This window comes from Bombina bombina, chromosome 3, assembly GCF_027579735.1.
Source record: "Bombina bombina isolate aBomBom1 chromosome 3, aBomBom1.pri, whole genome shotgun sequence".
Lineage (NCBI taxonomy): Eukaryota > Metazoa > Chordata > Amphibia > Anura > Bombinatoridae > Bombina > Bombina bombina.
The window spans coordinates 1,034,507,536-1,034,530,522 of record NC_069501.1 but is presented as its reverse complement, the minus strand read 5'-3'; the positions used below and the strand labels follow the sequence as shown (position 1 = coordinate 1,034,530,522).

At 42.6% G+C, this 22,987-nt stretch overlaps 1 protein-coding gene across 1 annotated transcript in view; it reads left to right on the top strand.

Moving 5' to 3' along the window:
• The window catches only part of DIP2B (disco interacting protein 2 homolog B), a 624,447-nt gene that overhangs the window by 148,682 nt on the left and 452,778 nt on the right, over positions 1-22,987 (top strand).

The window sequence follows — 22,987 nt, the reverse complement described above, 5'->3', positions numbered from 1 at the left end:
CAGGCTCTGGTTAGAATCAAGCCTGTTTACAAAATTTTGACTCCTCCTTGGAGTCTCAACCTAGTTCTTTCAGTTCTTCAGGGGGTTCCGTTTGAACCCTTACATTCCGTTGATATTAAGTTATTATCTTGGAAAGTTTTGTTTTTGGTTGCAATTTCTTCTGCTAGAAGAGTTTCAGAATTATCTGCTCTGCAGTGTTCTTCTCCTTATCTGGTGTTTCATGCAGATAAGGTGGTTTTGCGTACTAAACCTGGTTTTCTTCCAAAAGTTGTTTCTAACAAAGACATTAACCAGGAGATAGTTGTGCCTTCTTTGTGTCCTAATCCAGTTTCAAAGAAGGAACGTTTGTTGCACAACTTGGATGTAGTTCGTGCTCTCAAATTTTACTTAGCAGCTACTAAGGTTTTCAGACAAACTTTGGCTTTGTTTGTTGTCTATTCTGGTAACGGAGAGGTCAAAAAGCAACTTCTACCTCTCTCTCCTTCTGGATTAAAAGCATTATCCGATTGGCTTATGAGACTGCCGGACGGCAGCCTCCTGAAAGAATCACAGCTCACTCCACTAGGGCTGTGGCTTCCACATGGGCCTTCAAGAACGAGGCTTCTGTTGATCAGATATGTACGGCAGCGACTTGGTCTTCACTGCACACTTTTTCTAAATTTTACAAATTTGATACTTTTGCTTCTTCTGAGGCTATTTTTGGGAGAAAGGTTTTGCAAGCCGTGGTGCCTTCCATTTAGGTGACCTGATTTGCTCCCTCCCTTCATCCGTGTCCTAAAGCTTTGGTATTGGTTCCCACAAGTAAGGATGACGCCGTGGACCGGACACACCTATGTTGGAGAAAACAGAATTTATGTTTACCTGATAAATTACTTTCTCCAACGGTGTGTCCGGTCCACGGCCCGCCCTGGTTTTTTTAATCAGGTCTGATAATTTATTTTCTTTAACTACAGTCACCACGGTAACATATGGTTTCTCCTATGCAAATATTCCTCCTTTACGTCGGTCGAATGACTGGGGTAGGCGGAGCCTAGGAGGGATCATGTGACCAGCTTTGCTGGGCTCTTTGCCATTTCCTGTTGGGGAAGAGAATATCCCACAAGTAAGGATGACGCCGTGGACCGGACACACCGTTGGAGAAAGTAATTTATCAGGTAAACATAAATTCTGTTTCCTTGTGTCCTAATCCTCCTCCTTCAAAGGAACGACTACTTCATAATTTGGATGTGGTTTGAGCTTTGAAATTCTATCTTCAAGCTACGAAGGAATAATTTAGACAGACTAGGGCATTGTTTATTGTCTATTCAGGGCTTCTGCCACTGCCCTATCCTTTTGGTTGAGGAGCATTATCCGGTTAGCATATGAAACAGCGGGACATAAGCCTCCTCAGAGGATTTCGGCTCATTCAACTAGAGTTCTGGCTTCTTCTTGGGCCTTCAAGAATGAGGCCTCTATGGAGAAGATTTGTAGGGTGGCTACCTGGTCCTCCTTCCATACTTTTTTTTTTTTTTTTTACAAATTTGACGTGTTTGCTTCAGCTGAAGCAACTTTTGGGAGAGATGTTTTGCAGGCTGTGGTGCAATCAGAATAGGGTCCGCCTCTCTTTACCCTCCCGTTTTCATTCAGTATCCTCTAGAGCTTGGGTATATGTTTCCTACAAGTAAGGAATGAAGCCGTGGACTCTCCTCATATTAAGATGGAAAACATAAATTATGCTTACCTGATAATTTCCTTTCCATCTGTATGAGGAGAGTCCACGGCCCCTGCCCGTTTTTCTTCATTGGGCGGACCAAAATGTTGTTCTTCCGGCACCATTTATACCCTGATATTTCTCTCACTGTTCCTCGGCAGAATGACTGGGGGATGAGGGAAGTGGGAGAGGTAATTCAACCTTTGGCTGTGGTGTCTTTGCCTCCTCCTGGTGGCCAGGTTCTGTATTCCCACAAGTAAGGAATAAAGCTATGGACTCTCCTCATAAAGATGGAAAGGAAATTATCAGGTAAGCATTTTTTTTTCTTTCTTTCATGGTTCAGATAAAACATGTATTTTAAACAACTTTTCTAATTTACTTCTATTATCAATTTTGCTTCATTCTCTTGGTATACTGTATTGAAGGAGCAGCAATACACTTCTGGGAGCTAGCTGAATACATCAGTAAGCCTATCTAGCTATGCTTTTCAACAAAGGATGCCTGTGGTTATTAATTAATTCACCACAATGCCAAGAGAACAAAGCAAATTAGATTATAGAAATAAACTAGAAAGTTGTTTAAAATTGCATGCTCTATCTGAAATATGAAAGAAAGCTTTTGGGTTTTATGTCCCTTTAAACCAGTTTTACTGTACAATGTTACCTCAAAGGGACAGTCAACTCAGACTTTGTTATTGTTTAAAAAGATATATTATCCATTTATTACCCATTCCCCAGTTTTGCACAGAAAACCTGGTTATATTAATATACTTTTTACCTCTGTGATTACTTTGTATCTAAGCATCTTCTGACAGCCCCCTGATCACATGACTTTTTATTTATCATCTATTGGCTTGCAGTTAAAGGGACAGTTTACTAAACATTTTTCTCTTCTTTAATTTGTCACCAATGATCCACTTTACCTGCTGGAGTGTATTAAATTGTTTACAAGTATTTCCATTACCCTTATATTGGCATTTGAAATAGTTTTTTTAACCTGTGCTATCCCCACACATCCTGAAAGTTATTGGCCTCAAAGCTTAAAGGGCCAGTCAATACAGTAGGTTTGCATAGTCAACAAATGCATGATAAGAAGACAATGCAATAGCACTTAGTCTGAACTTCAAATGAGTAGTAGATTTTTTTTAAATAAAATGCAAAGTTATGTCTATTTCCACTCCCCCTGTATCATGTGACAGCCATCAGCCAATCACAAATGCATATACGTCTATGCTGTGAATTCTTGCACATGCTCAGTAGCAGTTGGTGACTCAAAAAGTGTAAATATAAAAAGACTGTGCACATTTTGGTAATGGAAGTAAATTGGAAAGTTGTTTAAAATGACATGCTCTATCCGAATCATGAAGTCTAATTTTTACTTGAGTGTACCTTTAACACAGCCAGTAGACAAAATTACACTCCCAGTGGGTTATAGAAGAGATAAGATAATAAAATGTTAATTTTCCATTGTTCTCTCCAAGTATTGGTGATTGGTTTATTAGATAAAGAAGCAGTTATATGAGATCTGATTATACCTACAAGCTCAATCCATTTTATTAGGTTGTGGCTTCAAAACACAAAATCAGCTAATTCATATTCACAAATAAACCTTAAAAAGCAAAGAATGTTATAGTATACTGTCCTTTTAAGCCAATTAGTGCTGTGTTGTGCACAACCCAAGGGCGTGAGCACACTGTTATCTATATGGCTTACATGAACTAGCACTCCCCTGTTGTGAAAAGCTAATAAAAAAAAACATGTGATAAGAGGCTGTCTTTAGTGGCTTAGAAACAAGCAGACATTTAAATGTTTAAAGGGACAGTCAACACCAGAATTTTTGTTGTTTAAAAAGAAAGATAATCCCTTTTTTACCCATTCCCCAGTTTTGCATAACTAACACAGTTATAATAATACACGTTTTACCTCTGTAATTATCTTGTATCTAAGCTTCTGCTGACTGCCCCCTTATTTCAGTTCTTTTGACAGACATGCAGTTTAGCCAATCAGTGCACACTCCTAGGTCACTTTACGTGCATGAGCTCAATGTTATCTATATGAAACATGTTAACTAATGCCCTCTAGTGGTCAAAATGTATTCAGATTAGAGGCAGTTTTCAAGGTCTAAGAAAATAGCATATGAACCTCCTAGTTTTAGCTTTCAACTAAGAATACCAAGAGAACAAAGCAAAATTGGTGATAAAAGTACATTGGGAAGTTGTTTAAAATTGCATGCCCTATTTAAAACATGAACGTTTTTTTGGACTTGACTGTCCCTTTAAAGGTTATAAAGTATATTAATATAACAATGTTGCTTGTGCAAAGCTGGGGAATGGGTAGTAAAAGCATTATCTATATTTTAAATAATAACAATTTTAGTGTTGACTGTCCCTTTAAGACTGGTGAGGTAGCAGAGATAAGGGAGATGTCTGGCAGAAGCACTTGTGATAGACTGTAGGTGATACAGACAGTATTGCAGAGAGAATAGAGTTGCTATAGTTGTACCTTGTGTGAGGAAGTGGCGGATAGATTTAGCATGTTTCTGTGGAATGGTGAAGAATAAAGTGAAGTTTTTACTTGTACAGCTTGAAGTATATTTTACTTTATTAAAGGGACATTATACACTTGTTTTTTTCTTTGCATTAATGTATTGTAGATCTATTTTTATAGCCCATAAAGTTTTTTTGTTTTTTTTAAATGGATAGTTTTGCTTATTTTTAAATAACATTGCTCTGATTTTCATACTCCTAACCAAGCCCCAAACTTTTAGGAGAATACCGACGTATACCTACTCCAGCTTGTTTCTGTTTGTGTAAAGGGTCTTTTCATATGCAAAGGGAGGGGGAGTGTCTGATATTTCCCACTTGCAGTGGGTGTTCCAGTAACCTTTTAAACAGAGCTAACTAAACTGTAAGTTTTTAAGTAAGTTTTTAAACGGTTTTATACTGGATTTTTATATCAGTATCTGTGCATATTATTCTTTATAGTAGTGTGTATTACATGCAGTTATATGACAATTGGTGTATACTGTCCCTTTAAGGAGCTAAAAAAGAGAATTCCCACACAGCGGTACACTTTTAGCTCTCTTAGTTGCTGGATTCACTGCAAAAACATTGGACATATCTCTCACATCTCTTGTGAGAACCTGCAGTCGTAATGCGACGAACGGCTTGCTAAATTGAGCCCAAAATGCACAGTTAGAAGACTCAGGGAGAACTACAAGAGGGCTCTGTCACAGATAGCAAAGAGTTGGGTGATTTGGAGGAGGAAAGGATGGTCTTCTGATAAAATCAGTAAGGATTATTCGCATTAGGTTGCAAGTTTGTCATTTGTCACCTTAGTAATCGCAATCTCTAACATGCTGCAGAAGTTAAAGAAAGGAATCTGATGTGAGGAAATGTGTCAAAGGGACATAAATTAGCGATGCGGAAACTGTTGGCGTTCTACAAATAACATGATGATGAAAATAATAAAGGTGCAATAAGAACATGCTTTAGTGGGCGATTTATCAAGCTGAGACGGACAGGGGCGCACATACGCGCCCCTGTCCACCGCAGCTCTCCTCTGGCGGGCTGAATTTCCCTGGCGGAATTCAGCATTGCACACGAGTGCAATCCTGCCCGCGCACAGCCAATCACGCGTGGGCAGGAGCTGTCAATCTCCCTGGTCGGACTAGACCGCAGAGATTGAATTTCGCCACTTTAGAGGTGGCGAAAGATTAGGGAAGAAGCAGTCTGATGGCCGATGTGTGTTAAATACGGCGTGCAGGTTCTTGTGAGAACCTGCAGCCATAGTGGGTCGAAAGGCTTGCAAAACCTTTGATAAATCGACCCCTTAATGCAGAGCTTGACAAACCCAGTAACCAGGGAGCCTCTGGCTCCTAGAATTGTCCCCCTGGCTCCTAAATTTGTGGGTTATTCTCCATATATCTATATACAAATACCAGTTTGGCTCCTAAAAGTATGTCTGGCTCCTAAATATTCTTACAGGCTTCTAAATTTTAAACAGATGTGTTGACCCCTGCTTTTAATGTATTACAGCATTTTTAAACACTGTTTTCTACAGGATTGTGATTGACCCCATAGTGAGCTCTAGAACAGTAATTTCTTGCTGCAGAGTTCTGTTAGGAACATTTTCTTTTTGCACTTTTATATCCACTAAAGTGAAATTGTAACTTGCATGATTCAGATAGACCATGCGGTTTTAAGAGACTGTCTGATTCACTTCCATCATTACATTTTGCATAGTCTTTTTATATGCACAATATGAGACACAAGTGCCTATTGAGCATGTGCAAGAATTCACATTGTATACGTATATAAGTCTGTGATTGGCTTAAAGCTGGCAAATGGGGGTAAAATAAATGTATAAAATTCTACTGTATTTAAAGGGACAGTATGCACCAATTTTCATACAACTGCATACAATAGACGCTACTATAAAGAAGAATATGCACAGATACTGATCTAAAAATCCAGTATAAAGCTTTTTTTTTTTTAAAAAACTTACTTGGAAGCTCCCAGTTTAGCACTGTTGATGAGGTTATGCTGAGACACCCAGTGAAAGGGCTGGGGAAATATGAACAGCAGACACAACCTCCCCCCCTTCCCTGCATAGGAAAAGAAAGACTATACAAACAGGAGCCACATACATCTGTAGACATTAGTATACATCTAAAACTTTGGGCTTGGTTAGGAGTCTGAAAATAAGCACAATGTTTATTAAAAAATAAGCAAAACTATACTTTGTTAAAAAAACACAAACAAAAACACTCTCAGATGGGCTTTATAAATGGATAGTCTACAAAGCAATTATGCAAAGAAAAATCTACTATTGTACAATGTCACTTTAAAGTGAATGTCAATTTTCATGTGAAAGTGCTTGTTTCTCTTGTAAGGTGTATCCAGTCCACGGATCATCCATTACTTGTGGGATATTCTCATTCCCAACAGGAAGTTGCAAGAGGACACCCACAGCAGAGCTGTCTATATAGCTCCTCCCCTAACTGCCATATCCAGTCATTCTCTTGCAACTCTTAACAAGCATGGAGGTAGTAAGAGAGAAGTGGTGAAATGTAGCTGTTATTTTGCTTCAATCAAAAGTTTATTATTTTTAAATGGTACCGGAGTTGTACTATTTTGTTCCAGGCAGAAAAATAGAAGAATCTGCCTGTGATTTCTATGATCTTAGCAGGTTGTAACTAAGATTCATTGCTGTTTTCATACATGACTGAAGAGAGAGATAACTTCAGCGGGGGAATGGCGTGCAGGTTATCCTGCTATGAGGTATGTGCATTTAAGATTTTTCTAGAAGATGTGAATGCTAGAAAATGCTGCTGATACCAAATTTATGTAAGGTAAGCCTGAATACAGTGATTTAATAGCGACTGGTATCATGCTTACTTTCTGAGGTAATACTCTTTTATATTTACAATATAAAACGTTTGCTGGCATGTTTAAACATTTTTATATATACTTTGGTGATAAAACTTTATTGGGGCCTAGTTTTTTTCCACATGGCTGGCTTAAATTTGCCTAGAAACAGTTTCCTGAGGCTTTCCACTGTGTTACTATGAGTGGGAGGGGCCTAATGTAGCGCTTTTTTGCGCAGTAACTTTTACAGACTGAGACATCCAGCTTCCTCCCCTGAATGCTATAGGACATCTCTTAAGGGCTCTTATGCTTTCCAAAATCGTTTGTTGGGGAAGGTAGGCCCACAGCAAGGCTGTGGCAGTTTGGTGTGACTGTTAAAAAACGTCTATCGTTTTTTTGATCCGTTTTTTGAACTAAGGGGTTAATCATCCATTTGCAAGTGGGTGCAATGCTCTGTTAGCTTATTATACACACTGTAAAAATTTCGTTTGATTTACTGCCTTTTTTCACTGTTTTTCAAATTCTGACAAAATTTGTTTCTCTTAAAGGCACAGTACCGTTTCTTATATTTGCTTGTTAACTTGATTTAAAGTGTTTTCCAAGCTTGCTAGTCTCATTGCTAGTCTGTACAAACATGTCTGACATAGAGGAAACTCCTTGTTCATTATGTTTAAAAGCCATTGTGGAACCCCCTCTTAGAATGTGTACCAAATGTACTGATTTCACTTTAAGCAATAAAGATCATATTCTGTCTTTAAAAATTTATCAAAAGAGGAATCTGACGAGGGGGAAGTTATGCCGACTAACTCTCCCCACGTGTCAGATCCTTTGACTCCCGCTCAAGGGACTCACGCTCAAATGGTGCCAAGTACATCTAGGGCACCCATAGCGTTTACTTTACAAGACATGGCGGCAGTCATGGATAATACACTGTCAGCGGTATTAGCCAGACTACCTGAATTTAGAGGAAAGCGAGATAGCTCTGGAGTTAGACGAAATACAAAGCATACTGACGCTTTAAGAGCTTTGTCTGATACTGCCTCACAATATGCAGAAGCTGAAGAAGGAGAGCTTCTTTCTGTGGGTGATTTTTCTGACTCAGGGAAGATGATGCAACCTGATTCTGATATCTCTACATTTAAATTTAAGCTTGAACACCTCCGCGTGTTACTCAGGGAGGTTTTAGCTACTCTGAATGACTGTGATACAATTGCAGTGACAGAGAAATTGTGTAGACTGGATAAATACTATGCAGTGCCGGTGTGCACTGATGTTTTTCCAATACCTAAAAGGTTTACAGAAATTATTACTAAGGAATGGGATAGACCAGGTGTGCCGTTCTCTCCCCCTCCTATTTTTAGAAAAATGTTTCCAATAGACGCCACCACACGGGACTTATGGCAGACAGTTCCTAAGGTGGAGGGAGCAGTTTCTACTCTAGCAAAGCGTACTACTATCCCTGTCGAGGACAGTTGTGCTTTCTTAGATCCAATGGATAAAAAGTTAGAGGGTTACCTTAAGAAAATGTTTATTCAACAAGGTTTTATTCTACAGCCCCTTGCATACATTGCTCCTGTCACTGCTGCTGCGGCGTTCTGGTTTGAGTCTCTGGAAGAGGCTTTACAGTTAGCGACTCCATTGGATGACATACTGGACAAGCTTAGAGCACTTAAGCTAGCCAATTCTTTTGTTTCTGATGCCATTGTTCATTTGACTAAACTAACGGCTAAGAATTCTGGTTTTGCTATCCAGGCGCGCAGAGCGCTATGGCTTAAATCATGGTCAGCTGACGTTACTTCAAAGTCTAAGCTGCTTAACATTCCCTTCAAGGGGCAGACTCTATTCGGGCCTGGTTTGAAGGGGATTATTGGTGATATCACTGGAGGAAAAGGTCATGCCCTTCCTCAGGATAGGTCCAAATCAAGGGCTAAACAGTCTAATTTTCGTGCCTTTCGAAACTTCAAGGCAAGTGCGGCATCAACTTCCTCTAATGCAAAACAAGAGGGAACTTTTGCTCAGTCTAAGACGGTCTGGAGACTTAACCAGACCTGGAACAAGGGTAAGCAGGCCAAAAAGCCTGCTGCTGCCTCTAAGACAGCATGAAAGAACGGCCCCCTATCCGGTAACGGATCTAGTAGGGGGCAGACTTTCGCTCTTCGCCCAGGTGTGGGCAAGAGATGTCCAGGATCCCTGGGCGTTGGAAATTATATCCCAGGGATATCTTCTGGACTTCAAGACTTCACCCTAAAAAGGGAGATTTCACCTTTCACAATTATCTGCAAACCAGATAAAGAGAGAGGCATTCTTACACTGTGTACAAGACCTCCTAGTTATGGGAGTGATCATTCCAGTTCCAAAGGAGGAACAGGGACAGGGATTTTACTCAAATCTGTTTGTGGTTCCCAAAAAAGAGGGAACCTTCAGACCAATTTTGGATCTAAAGATCTTAAACAAAATCCTCAGAGTTCCATCATTCAAGATGGAAACTATTCGTACCATCCTACCTATGATCCAGGAGGGTCAATACATGACTACAGTGGATTTAAAGGATGCTTACCTTCACATTCCGATACACAAAGATCATCATCGGTTTCTCAGGTTTGCCTTCCTAGACAGGCATTACCAGTTTGTAGCTCTTCCCTTTGGGTTAGCTACAGCCCCAAGAATTTTTACGAAGGTTCTGGGGTCGCTTCTGGCGGTCCTAAGGCCGCGGGGCATAGCAGTGGCCCCTTATTTAGACGACATCCTGATTCAGGCGTCAAACTTCCAAATTGCCAAGACTCAAACGGACATAGTGTTGGCATTTCTAAGGTCGCATGGGTGGAAGGTGAACGAGGAAAAGAGTTCTCTATACCCCCTCACAAGAGTTTCCTTCCTAGGCACTCTGATAGATTCTGTAGAAATGAAAATTTACCTGACGGAGTCCAGGTTATCAAAACTTCTAAATTCCTGCCGTGTTCTTTATTTCATTCCTCGCCCTTCGGTTGCTCAGTGCATGGAAGTAATCGGCTTAATGGTAGCGGCAATGGACATAGTGCCGTTTGCACGCCTACATCTCAGACCGCTGCAACTCTGCATGCTCAGTCAGTGGAATGGGGATTACACAGATTTGTCCCCTCTACTAAATCTGGATCAAGAGACCAGGGATTCTCTTCTCTGGTGGCTATCTCGGGTCCATCTGTCCAAAGGTATGACCTTTCGCAGGCCAGATTGGACAATTGTAACGACAGATGCCAGCCTTCTAGGTTGGGGTGCAGACTGGAACTCCCTGAAGGCTCAGGGATCGTGGACTCAGGAGGAGTCACTCCTTCCAATAAACATTCTGGAACTAAGAGCGATATTCAATGCTCTTCAGGCTTGGCCTCAGCTAGCGACAATGAGGTTCATCAGATTTCAGTCGGACAACATCACAACTGTGGCTTACATCAACCATCAAGGGGTAACAAGGAGTTCCCTAGCGATGTTAGAAGTCTCAAAGATAATTCGCTGGGCAGAGATTCACTCTTGTCACCTATCAGCTATCCATATCCCAGGTGTAGAGAACTGGGAGGCAGATTTTCTAAGTTGACAGACTTTTCATCCGGGGGAGTGGGAACTCCATCCGGAGGTGTTTGCACAATTGGTTCATCGTTGGGGCAAACCAGAACTGGCTCTCATGGCGTCTCGCCAGAACGCCAAGCTTCCTTGTTACGGATCCAGGTCCAGGGGCCCCAAGGCAACGCTGATAGATGCTCTAGCAGCGCCTTGGTCCTTCAACCTGGCTTATGTGTTTCCACCGTTTCCTCTGCTCCCTCGTCTGATTGCCAAGATCAAGCAGGAGAGAGCATCGGTGATCTTGATAGCGCCTGCGTGGCCACGCAGGACTTGGTATGCAGATCTGGTGGACATGTCATCCTTTCCACCATGGACTCTGCCGCTGAGACAGGACCTTCTACTTCAAGGTCCTTTCAAGGCAGACTGCCTGGAGATTGAACGCTTGATTTTATCAAAGCGTGGTTTCTCTGAGTCAGTCATTGATACCTTAATTCAGGCACGAAAGCCTGTCACCAGGAAAATCTATCATAAGATATGGCGTAAATATCTTTATTGGTGTGAATCCAAGGGCTACTCATGGAGTAAGGTCAGGATTCCCAGAATTTTATCTTTTCTCCAAGAAGGATTCGAGAAAGGATTGTCAGCTTGTTCCTTAAAGGGACAGATTTCTCTTGTTAAGTGTATCCAGTCCACGGATCATCCATTACTTGTGGGATATTCTCCTTCCCAACAGGAAGTTGCAAGAGGATCACCCACAGCAGAGCTGCTATATAGCTCCTCCCCTTACTGCCATATCCAGTCATTCTCTTGCAACTCTCAACAAAGATGGACGTAGTAAGAGGAGAGTGGTGTATTATAGTTAGTTTTTTAACTTCAATCAAAAGTTTGTTATTTTTAAATGGTACCGGAGTGTACTGTTTCATCTCAGGCAGCATTAGAAGAAGAATCTGCCTGTGATTTCTATGATCTTAGCAGAAGTAACCTAGATCCATGGCTGTTCTCACATATTCTGAGGAGTGAGGTAACTTCAGAGAGGGAATGGCGTGCAGGTTTTCCTGCAATAAGGTATGTGCAGTTAACATATTTCTAGGGATGGAATTTGCTAGAAAAATGCTGCTGATACCGGATTAATGTAAGTTAAGCCTTAAATGCAGTGATAGCGACTGGTATCGGGCTTATTAATAGAGATACATACTCTTATAAAAGTGTAATATAAAACGTTTGCTGGCATGTTAATCGTTTTTATATATGTTTGGTGACAAAACTTATTGGGGCCTAGTTTTTTCCACATGGCTGGTTTGATTTTTGCCTAGAAACAGTTCCTGAGGCTTTCCACTGTTGCAATATGAGTGGGAAGGGCCTATTTTAGTGCTTTTCTGTGCAGCTAAAAATACTGACAGAGACATTCAGCTTCCCTCTGCATGATACAGGACATCTCTGAAGGGCTCAAAAAGCTTCAAAGTCGTGTTTGAGGAGGGTAACAATCACAGTAGACTGTGGCAGTTGTCGTGACTGTGTTTAAAAAACGTTTTTGTCATTTATTCTGTTTTTGTTAAGGGGTTAATCATCCATTTGCAAGTGGGGGTGCAATGCTCTGCTGACTTGTTACATATACTGTAAAAATTTTGTTAGTGTAACTGCCTTTTTTCACGGTTATTTCAAATTTTGTCAAAATTTGTTTCTCTTAAAGGCACAGTAACGTTTTTTATATTGCTTGTTAACTTGCTTTAAAGTGTTTTCCAAGCTTGCTAGTCTCATTGCTAGTCTGTACAAACATTTCTGAAACAGAGGATACTTGTTCATTATGTTTAAAAGCCATGGTGGAGCCCCATAGGAGAATGTGTACTAAATGTATTGATTTCACCTTAAACAGTAAAGATCAGTCTTTATCTATAAAAGAATTGTCACCAGAGGGGTCTGTCGAGGGGGAAGTTATGCCGACTAACTCTCTCCACATGTCTGACCCTTCGCCTCCCGCTCAAGGGACGCACGCTAATATGGCGCCAAGTACATCAGGGACGCCCATAGCGATTAATTTGCAGGACATGGCAGCAATCATGAATAATACCCTGTCAGAGGTATTATCCAGATTGCCTGAATTGAGAGGCAAGCGCGATATCTCTGGGGTTAGACGAGATACAGAGCGCGTAGATGCTGTAAGAGCCATGTCTGATACTGCGTCACAATATGCAGAACCTGAGGACGGAGAGCTTCAGTCTGTGGGTGACGTCTCTGAATCGGGGAGACCTGATTCAGAGATTTCTAATTTTAAATTTAAGCTTGAGAACTTGTATTGTATTGCTTGGGGAGGTATTAGCTGCTCTGAATGACTGTGACACAATTGCAGTGCCAGAGAAATTGTGTAGGCTGGATAAATACTATGCAGTGCCGGTGAGTACTGATGTTTTTCCAATACCTAAAAGGCTTACAGAAATTATTAGTAAGGAGTGGGATAGGCCCGGTGTGCCCTTTTCCCCACCTCCTATATTTAGAAAAATGTTTCCAATAGATGCCACTACACGGGACTTTTGGCAGACTGTCCCTAAGGTGGAGGGAGCAGTTTCTACTTTAGCAAAGCGTACCACTATCCCGGTTGAGGACAGTTGTGCTTTTTCAGATCCAATGGATAAAAAATTAGAGGGTTACCTTAAGAAAATGTTTATTCAACAAGGTTTTATTTTACAGCCCCTTGCATGCATTGCGCCTGTCACTGCTGCGGCGGCATTCTGGTTTGAGGCCCTGGAAGAGGCCATCCATACAGCTCCATTGACTGAAATTGTTGACAAGCTTAGAACACTTAAGCTAGCTAACTCATTTGTTTCTGATGCCATTGTTCATTTGACTAAACTAACGGCTAAGAATTCCGGATTCGCCATCCAGGCGTATAGGGCGCTATGGCTCAAATCCTGGTCAGCTGATGTGACTTCAAAGTCTAAATTACTCAACATTCCTTTCAAGGGGCAGACCTTATTCGGGCCTGGTTTGAAAGAAATTATTGCTGACATTACTGGAGGTAAGGGTCATACCCTTCCTCAGGACAGGGCCAAATCAAAGGCCAAACAGTCTAATTTTCGTGCCTTTCGAAATTTCAAGGCAGGGGCAGCATCAACTTCCTCTGCTTCAAAACAAGAGGGAACTTTTGCTCAATCCAAGCAGGCCTGGAAACCTAACCAGTCCTGGAACAAGGGCAAGCAGGCCAGAAAGCCTGCTGCTGCCTCTAAGACAGCATGAAGGAGCGGCCCCCTATCCGACAACGGATCTAGTAGGGGGCAGACTCTCTCTCTTCGCCCAGGCGTGGGCAAGAGATGTTCAGGATCCCTGGGCGTTGGAGATCATATCTCAGGGATATCTTCTGGACTTCAAAGCTTCTCCTCCACAAGGGAGATTTCGCCTTTCAAGATTATCTGCAAACCAGATAAAGAAAGAGGCATTCCTAAGCTGCGTACAAGATCTCCTTGTAATGGGAGTGATCCATCCAGTTCCGCGAACGGAACAAGGACAGGGGTTTTATTCAAATTTGTTTGTGGTTCCCAAAAAAGAGGGAACCTTCAGACCAATTTTGGATTTAAAGATCCTAAACAAATTCCTCAGAGTTCCGTCATTCAAGATGGAAACTATTTGAACCATTTTACCCATGATCCAAGAGGGTCAGTACATGACCACAGTGGACTTAAAGGATGCCTACCTTCACATTCCGATTCACAAGAATCATCATCAGTTCCTGAGGTTTGCCTTTCTAGACATGCATTACCAATTTGTAGCTCTTCCATTCGGGTTGGCTACAGCCCCAAGAATTTTTACAAAGGTTCTGGGCTCTCTTCTGGCGGTCCTAAGACCGCGAGGCATAGCGGTGGCTCCTTACCTGGACGATATCCTGATACAGGCGTCAAGCTTTCAAATTGACAAATCTCATACAGAGATAGTTCTGGCATTCCTGAGGTCGCATGGGTGGAAAGTGAACGAAGAAAAGAGTTCTCTATCTCCTCTCACGAGGGTTTCCTTCCTAGGGACTCTAATAGATTCTGTAGAAATGAAAATTTACCTGACGGAGTCCAGGTTATCAAAACTTCTAAATGCTTGCCGTGTTCTTCACTCCATTCCGCGCCCCACTGTGGCTCAGTGCATGGAAGTAATTGGCTTAATGGTAGCGGCGATGGACATAGTGCCATTCGCGCGCCTGCATCTCAGACCGCTGCAATTATGCATGCTCAGTCAGTGGAATGGGGATTACACAGATTTGTCCCCTCTACTAAATCTGGATCAGGAAACCAGAGATTCTCTTCTCTGGTGGTTATCTCGGGCCCATCTGTCCAAGGGTATGACCTTTCGCAGACCAGATTGGACAATTGTAACAATAGATGCCAGCCTTCTAGGTTGGGGTGCAGTCTGGAACTCCCTGAAGGCTTAGGGTTCATGGACTCAGGAGGAGAAACTCCTCCCAATAAATATTCTGGAGTTAAGAGCAATATTCAATGCTCTTCTGGCTTGGCCTCAGCTAGCAACACTGAGGTTCATCAGATTTCAGTCGGACAACATCACGACTGTGGCTTACATCAACCATCAAGGGGGAACCAGGAGTTCCCTAGCGATGTCAGAAGTCTCCAAGATAATTCGCTGGGCAGAGACTCTCTTGCCACCTGTCAGCGATCCATATCCCAGGTGTAGAGAACTGGGAGGCGGATTTCTCTTGTTAAGTGTAGTCAGTCCACGGGTCATCCATTACTTATGGAATATATCTCTTCCTAACAGGAAGCTGCAAGAGGATCACCCAGCAGAGCTTGCTACATAGCTCCTCCCCTCACATGTCATATTCAGTCATTCTCTTGCAGCCTAACTAGATAGGTCGCTGTGAGAGGTCTGTGGGACGGTCCCTAAGGTGGAGGGAGCAGTTTCTACTTTAGCTAAGCGTACCACTATCCCGGTGGAGGATAGTTGTGCCTTTTCAGATCCAATGGATAAGAAATTAGAGGGTTACCTTAAGAAAATGTTTGTTCAACAAGGTTTTATCTTACAGCCCCTTGCATGCATTGCGCCTGTCACTGCTGCGGCGGCATTCTGGTTTGAGTCTCTGGAAGAGGCCATTCGCACAGCTCCATTGGATGAAATTATGAACAAGCTTAAAGCACTTAAGCTAGCTAACGCATTTGTTTCTGATGCCGTCGTACATTTAACCAAACTTACGGCTAAGAACTCCGGATTCGCCATACAAGCGCGCAGAGCGCTATGGCTTAAATCCTGGTCAGCTGACGTGACTTCTAAATCTAAATTGCTTAATATTCCTTTCAAAGGGCAGACCTTATTCGGGCCCGGCTTGAAAGAAATTATAGCTGACATTACGGGAGGTAAGGGCCATGCTCTACCTCAGGACAGGGCCAAATCCAAGGCCAAACAGTCTAATTTTCGTGCCTTTTGTAACTTCAAGGCTGGAGCAACATCAACTTCCTCCGCTCCAACACAGGAAGGAGCTGTTGCTCGTTACAGGCAGGGCTGGAAAGTTAACCAGTCCTGGAACAAGGGCAAGCAGGCCAAGAAACCTGCTGCTGCCCCAAAGACAGCATGAAGAGAGGGCCCCCTATCCGGAAACGGATCTAGTGGGGGGCAGACTTTCTCTCTTCGCCCAGGCTTGGGCAAGAGATGTCCAGGATCCCTGGGCGTTGGAGATCATATCTCAGGGATATCTCCTGGACTTCAAAACTTCTCCCCCACGAGGGAGATTTCATCTTTCAAGGTTATCAGCAAACTAAATAAAGAAAGAGGCGTTTCTACGCTGTGTACAAGACCTTTTACTAATGGGGGTGATCCACCCAGTTCCGCGGACGGAACACGGGCAGGGATTCTATTCAAATCTATTTGTGGTTCCCAAGAAAGAGGGAACCTTCAGACTAATCTTGGACTTAAAAATCCTAAACAAATTTCTAAGAGTTCCATCATTCAAAATGGAAACTATTCGAACCATCCTTCCCATGATCCAAGAGGGTCAGTACATGACCACAGTGGATTTAAAGGATGCCTACCTTCACATACCGATTCACAAGGATCATTATCGGTACCTAAGATTTGCTTTCCTAGACAGGCATTACCAGTTTGTAGCTCTTCCCTTCGGATTAGCTACGGCTCCAAGAATCTTTACAAAAGTTCTGGGCTCACTTCTGGCGGTACTAAGACCGCGAAGCGTAGCGGTGACTCTGTACCTAGACGACATTCTGATACAAGCGTCAAGTTTTCAAACTGCCAAGTCTCATACAGAGATAGTTCTGGCATTTCTGAGGTCGCATGGGTGGAAGGTGAACGTGGAAAAGAGTTCTCTATTACCACTTACAAGAGTTCCCTTTCTAGGGACTCTTATAGATTCTGTAGAGATGAAAATTTACCTGACAGAGGCCAGGTTATCAAAACTTCTAAATGCTTGCCGTGTCCTTCATTCCATTCCACACCCGTCAGTAGCTCAGTACATGGAAGTAATCGGCTTAATGGTAGCGCCAATGGACATAGTACCATTTGCGCGCCTGCATCTCAGACCGCTGCAATTGTGCATGCTAAGTCAGTGGAACGGGGATTACTCAGATTTGTCCCCCCTACTAAGTCTGGATCAAGAGACCAGAGATTCTCTTCTATGGTGGCTCTCTCGGCCACATCTGTCCAAGGGGATGACCTTTCGCAGGCCAGATTGGACGATTGTAACAACAGACGCCAGCCTTCTAGGCTGGGGCACAGTCTGGAACTCCCTGAAAGCTCAGGGATTATGGACTCAGGAGGAGAAACTCCTCCCAATAAATATTCTGGAATTAAGAGCAATATTCAATGCTCTCCTAGCTTGGCCTCAGTTAGCAACTCTGAGGTTCATCAGATTTCAGTCGGACAACATCACGACTGTGGCTTACATCAACCATCAAGGGGGAACCAGAAGTTCCCTAGCGATGTTGGAAGTCTCAAAGATAATTCGCTGGGCAGAGTCTCACTCTTGCCACCTGTCAGCGATTTACATCCCAGGCGTAGAGAACTGGGAGGCGGATTTTCTAAGTCACCAGACTTTTCATCCGGGGGAGTGAGAACTTCATCCGGAGGTCTTTGCTCAACTGATTCTTCGTTGGGGCAAACCAGATCTGGATCTCATGGCGTCTCGCCAGAACGCCAAGCTTCCTTGTTACGGATCCAGGTCCAGGGACCCAGGAGCGGTGCTGATAGATGCTCTGACAGCCCCTTGGGTCTTCAACATGGCTTATGTGTTTCCACCATTCCCGATGCTTCCTCGTTTGATTGCCAAGATCAAACAGGAGAGAGCTTCGGTGATTCTGATAGCGCCTGCGTGGCCACGCAGGACCTGGTATGCAGACCTAGTGGACATGTCGTCCTGTCCACCGTGGTCTCTGCCTCTGAGACAGGACCTTCTAATTCAGGGTCCTTTCAAACATCCAAATCTAATTTCTCTGAGGCTGACTGCATGGAGATTGAACTCTTGATTCTATCAAAGCGTGGCTTCTCGGAGTCGGTTATTGATACCTTAATACAGGCTAGGAAGCCTGTTACCAGAAAAATTTACCATAAGATATGGCGTAAATATTTATATTGGTGCGAATCCAAGAGTTACTCATGGAGTAAGGTTAGGATTCCTAGGATATTGTCCTTTTTACAAGAGGGTTTAGAAAAGGGCTTATCTGCTAGTTCGTTAAAGGGACAGATTTCTGCTCTGTCTATTCTTCTACACAAACGTCTGGCTGAAGTTCCAGACGTTCAGGCTTTTTGTCAGGCTTTAACTAGGATTAAGCCTGTGTTTAAGACTGTTGCTCCGCCGTGGAGCTTAAACTTAGTTCTTAATGTTCTTCAAGGCGTTCCATTTGAACCCCTTCATTCCATTGATAGCAAGCTGTTATCCTGGAAGGTTTTGTTTTTGATGGCTATTTCCTCGGCTCGAAGAGTCTCTGAGTTATCTGCCTTACATTGTGATTCTCCTTATCTGATTTTTCATTCAGACAAGGTAGTTCTGCGTACTAAACCTGGGTTCTTACCTAAGGTAGTTACTAACAGGAATATCAATCAAGAGATTGTTGTTCCATCACTGTGTCCTAACCCTTCTTCAAAGAAGGAACGACTTTTGCATAATTTGGACGTAGTCCGTGCCCTGAAGTTCTATTTGCAGGCAACTAAAGATTTTCGTCAAACTTCTTCCCTGTTTGTCGTTTACTCTGGACAGAGAAGAGGTCAAAAGGCTTCGGCTACCTCTCTCTCTTTTTGGCTTCGTAGCATAATACGTTTAGCCTATGAGACTGCTGGACAGCAGCCTCCTGAAAGGATTACAGCTCATTCTACTAGAGCTGTGGCTTCCACCTGGGCCTTTAAAAATGAGGCCTCTGTTGAACAGATTTGCAAGGCTGCGACTTGGTCTTCGCTTCACACCTTTTCAAAATTTTACAAATTTGACACTTTTGCTTCTTCGGAGGTTTTTTTTTGGGACAAAGGTACTTCAGGCAGTGGTTCCTTCTGTTTAATGTTCCTGCCTTTTCCCTCCCTTCATCCGTGTACTTTAGCTTTGGTATTGGTATTCCATAAGTAATGGATGACCCGTGGACTGACTACACTTAACAAGAGAAAACATAATTTATGCTTACCTGATAAATTTATTTCTCTTGTAGTGTAGTCAGTCCACGGCCCGCCCTGTCTTTAAGGCAGACCTAAATTTTAATTAAACTCCAGTCACCACTGCACCCTATGGTTTCTCCTTTCTCGTCTGCTTTGGTCGAATGACTGAATATGACATGTGAGGGGAGGAGCTTTGTAGCAAGCTCTGCTGGGTGATCCTCTTGCAGCTTCCTGTTAGGAAGAGATATATTCCATAAGTAATGGATGACCCGTGGACTGACTACACTACAAGAGAAATAAATTTATCAGGTAAGCATAAATTATGTTTTTCTAAGTCGTCAGACTTTTCATCCTGGGGAATGGGAACTCCATCCGGAGGTGTTTGCTCAATTGGTTCTCCGTTGGGACAAACCAGAATTGGATCTCATGGCGTCTCGCCAGAACGCCAAGCTTCGTTGTTACGGATCCAGGTCCAGGGACCCAGAAGCGGCACTGATAGATGCTCTAGCAGCGCCTTGGTTCTTCAACCTGGCTTATGTGTTTCCACCGTTTCCTCTGCTCCCTCGTCTGATTGCCAAAATCAAACAGGAAAGAGCATCAGTGATATCGATAGCGCCTGCGTGGCCACGCAGGACCTGGTATGCAGACCTAGTGGACATGTCATCCTTTCCACCATGGTCTCTGCCTCTGAGACAAGACCTTCTAATACAAGGTCCTTTCAATCATCCGAATCTACTTTCTCTGATACTGACTGCATGGAGATTGAACGCTTGATCCTATCAAAGTGTGGCTTCTCCGAGTCGGTTATTGATACCTTAATACAGGCACGAACGCCTGTCACCAGGAAAATTTACCACAAGATATGGCGTAAATATCTTCATTGGTGTGAATCCAAGAATTACTGATGAAGTAGGGTTAGGATTCCTAGGATATTGTCCTTCCTCCAAGAGGGTTTGGACAAAGGATTATCAGCTAGTTCTTTAAAGGGACAGATTTCTGCTCTGTCTATTCTTTTACACAAGCGTCTGGCAGAAGTTCCAGACGTTCAGGCATTTTGTCAGGCTTTAGTTAGAATTAAGCTTGTGTTTAAACCTGTTGCTCCTCCATGGAGCTTAAACTTGGTTCTTAAAGTTCTTCAAGGGGTTCCGTTTGAACCCCTTCATTCTATTGATATCAAACTTCTTTCATGGAAAGTTCTTTTTCTGATGGCTATTTCCTCGGCTCGAAGAGTCTCGGAGTTATCTGCCTTACATTGTGATTCTCCTTATCTGATCTTTCATTCAGATAAAGTTGTTCTGCGTACAAAACCTGGGTTTTTACCTAAGGTGGTTTCTAACAAGAATATCAATCAAGAGATTGTTGTTCCATTATTATGTCCTAATCCTTCTTCAAAGAAGGAACGTCTTTTGCATAATCTAGACGTAGTCCGTGCCTTGAAGTTTTACTTACAGGCTACTAAAGATTTTCGCCAAACATCTAACCTGTTTGTTGTTTACTCTGGACAGAGGAGAGGTCAGAAGGCCTCGGTAACCTCTCTTTCTTTTTGGCTTCGGAGTATAATCCGTTTAGCCTATGAGACTGCTGGACAGCAGCCTCCTGAAAGGATTACAGCTCATTCTACTAGAGCTGTGGCTTCCACCTGGGCCTTTAAAAATGAGGCCTCTGTTGAACAGTTTGCAAGGCTGCAACTTGGTCTTCCATTCATACTTTTTCCAAATTTTCCAAATTTGATACTTTTGCTTCTTCGGAGGCTGTTTTTGGGAGAAAGGTTCTACAGGCAGTGGTTCCTTCCGTTTAAGTTCCTGCCTTGTCCCTCCCATCATCCGTGTACTTTAGCTTTGGTATTGGTATCCCACAAGTAATGGATGATCCGTAGACTGGATACATTTAACAAGAGAAAACATAATTTATGCTTACCTGATAAATGTATTTCTCTTGTAGTGTATCCAGTCCAACTACAGTCACCACTGCACCCTATGGTTTTTCCTTTCTCGGCTTGTTTCGGTCGAATGACTGGATATGGCAGTGAGGGGAGGAGCTATATAGTAGCTCTGCTGTGGGTGATCCTCTTGCAACTTCCTGTTGGGAAGGAGAATATCCCACAAGTAATGGATGATCCGTGGACTGGATACACTACAAGAGAAATAAATTTATCAGGTAAGCATAAATTATGTTTTCTGCGCTATCTATTCTTTCGCACAAGCGTCTGGCGGATGTCCCAGACGTTCAAGCATTTTGTCAGGCTTTAGTTAGAATCAAGCCTGTGTTTTTAAACCTGTTGCTCCACCTTGGAGCTTAAATTTGGTTCTTAAGGTTCTTCAGGGGGTTCCGTTTGAACGTCTTCATTCCATAGATATCAAACTTTTATCTTGCAAAGTTCTTTTTTTGGTAGCTATTTCCTCGGCTCGTAGAGTTTCCGAGTTATCTGCCTTACAATGTGATTCTCCTTATCTGATCTTCCATGCAGATAAGGTAGTTCTGCGTACCAAACCTGGGTTTTTACCTAAGGTGATATCTAATAAGAATATCAATCAAGAGATTGTTGTTCCGTCTTTGTGTCCTAATCCTTCTTCAAAGAAGGAACGTTTATTACACAATCTGGACGTGGTTCGTGCTTTAAAGTTTTACTTACAAGCTACTAAAGATTTTCGTCAAACATCTGCTTTGTTTGTTGTCTACTCTGGACAGAGGAGAGGTCAAAAGGCTTCGGCAACCTCTCTTTCTTTTTGGCTAAGAAGCATAATCCGCTTAGCCTATGAGACTGCTGGCCAGCAGCCTCCAGAAAGGATTACAGCTCATTCTACTAGAGCTGTGGCTTCTACATGGGCCTTTAAAAATGAGGCTTCTGTTGAACAGATTTGCAAGGCGGTGACTTGGTCTTCGCTTCATACTTTTTCAAAATTCTACAAATTTGATACTTTTGCTTCTTCGGAGGCTATTTTTGGGAGAAAGGTTTTACATGCAGTGGTACCTTCCGTTTAAGTACCTGCCTTGTCCCTCCCTTCATCCGTGTACTTTAGCTTTGGTATTGGTATCCCACAAGTAATGGATGATCCGTGGACTGGATACACCTTACAAGAGAAAACACAATTTATGCTTACCTGATAAATTTATTTCTCTGGTGGTGTATCCAGTCCACGGCCCGCCCTGTCATTTAAAGGCAGGTATTTTTTAATTTTAAACTACAGTCACCACTGCACCCTATGGTTTCTCCTTTCTCTGCTTGTTTTCGTTCGAATGACTGGATATGGCAGTTAGGGGAGGAGCTATATAGACAGCTCTGCTGTGGGTGATCCTCTTACAACTTCCTGTTGGGAATGAGAATATCTCACAAGTAATGGATGTTCCGTGGACTGGATACACCACAAGAGAAATACATTTATCAGGTAAGCATAAATTATGTTTTTTTTTAAAAAAACTATTAAAAACAGGGGCACTTTCATTCATGAAAATTGACATTGCAATGGATTTTTTGAAATTCTTACATTTCTTCTGAAACGCCGGTTCGCTGATACCCCCGCCTGCTTCTTCCTGGTTAACTTACCCAGCAATGACGAAGCCGGTTTCCTCCATCACGGCAATCATTCCCCGGGGGGGGGGGGGGGGGGAGAGCCGTTATTGGAGGATGCCGGAATCGTCATTGCTGACGTATGAAGAGGCTTGCACGGGCTGGCAAAGCGCTGGAGCGGCTTCAAGAAGAAAAGGTAAGTATTTAAAGAAAACGGGTAAAATGTAAACTTTCATGAATGAAAGTGCCCCTGTTTTTAATAGTATTTTTAAAAAAATGGGCACTCATTCTTGAAAGTTTACATTCACTT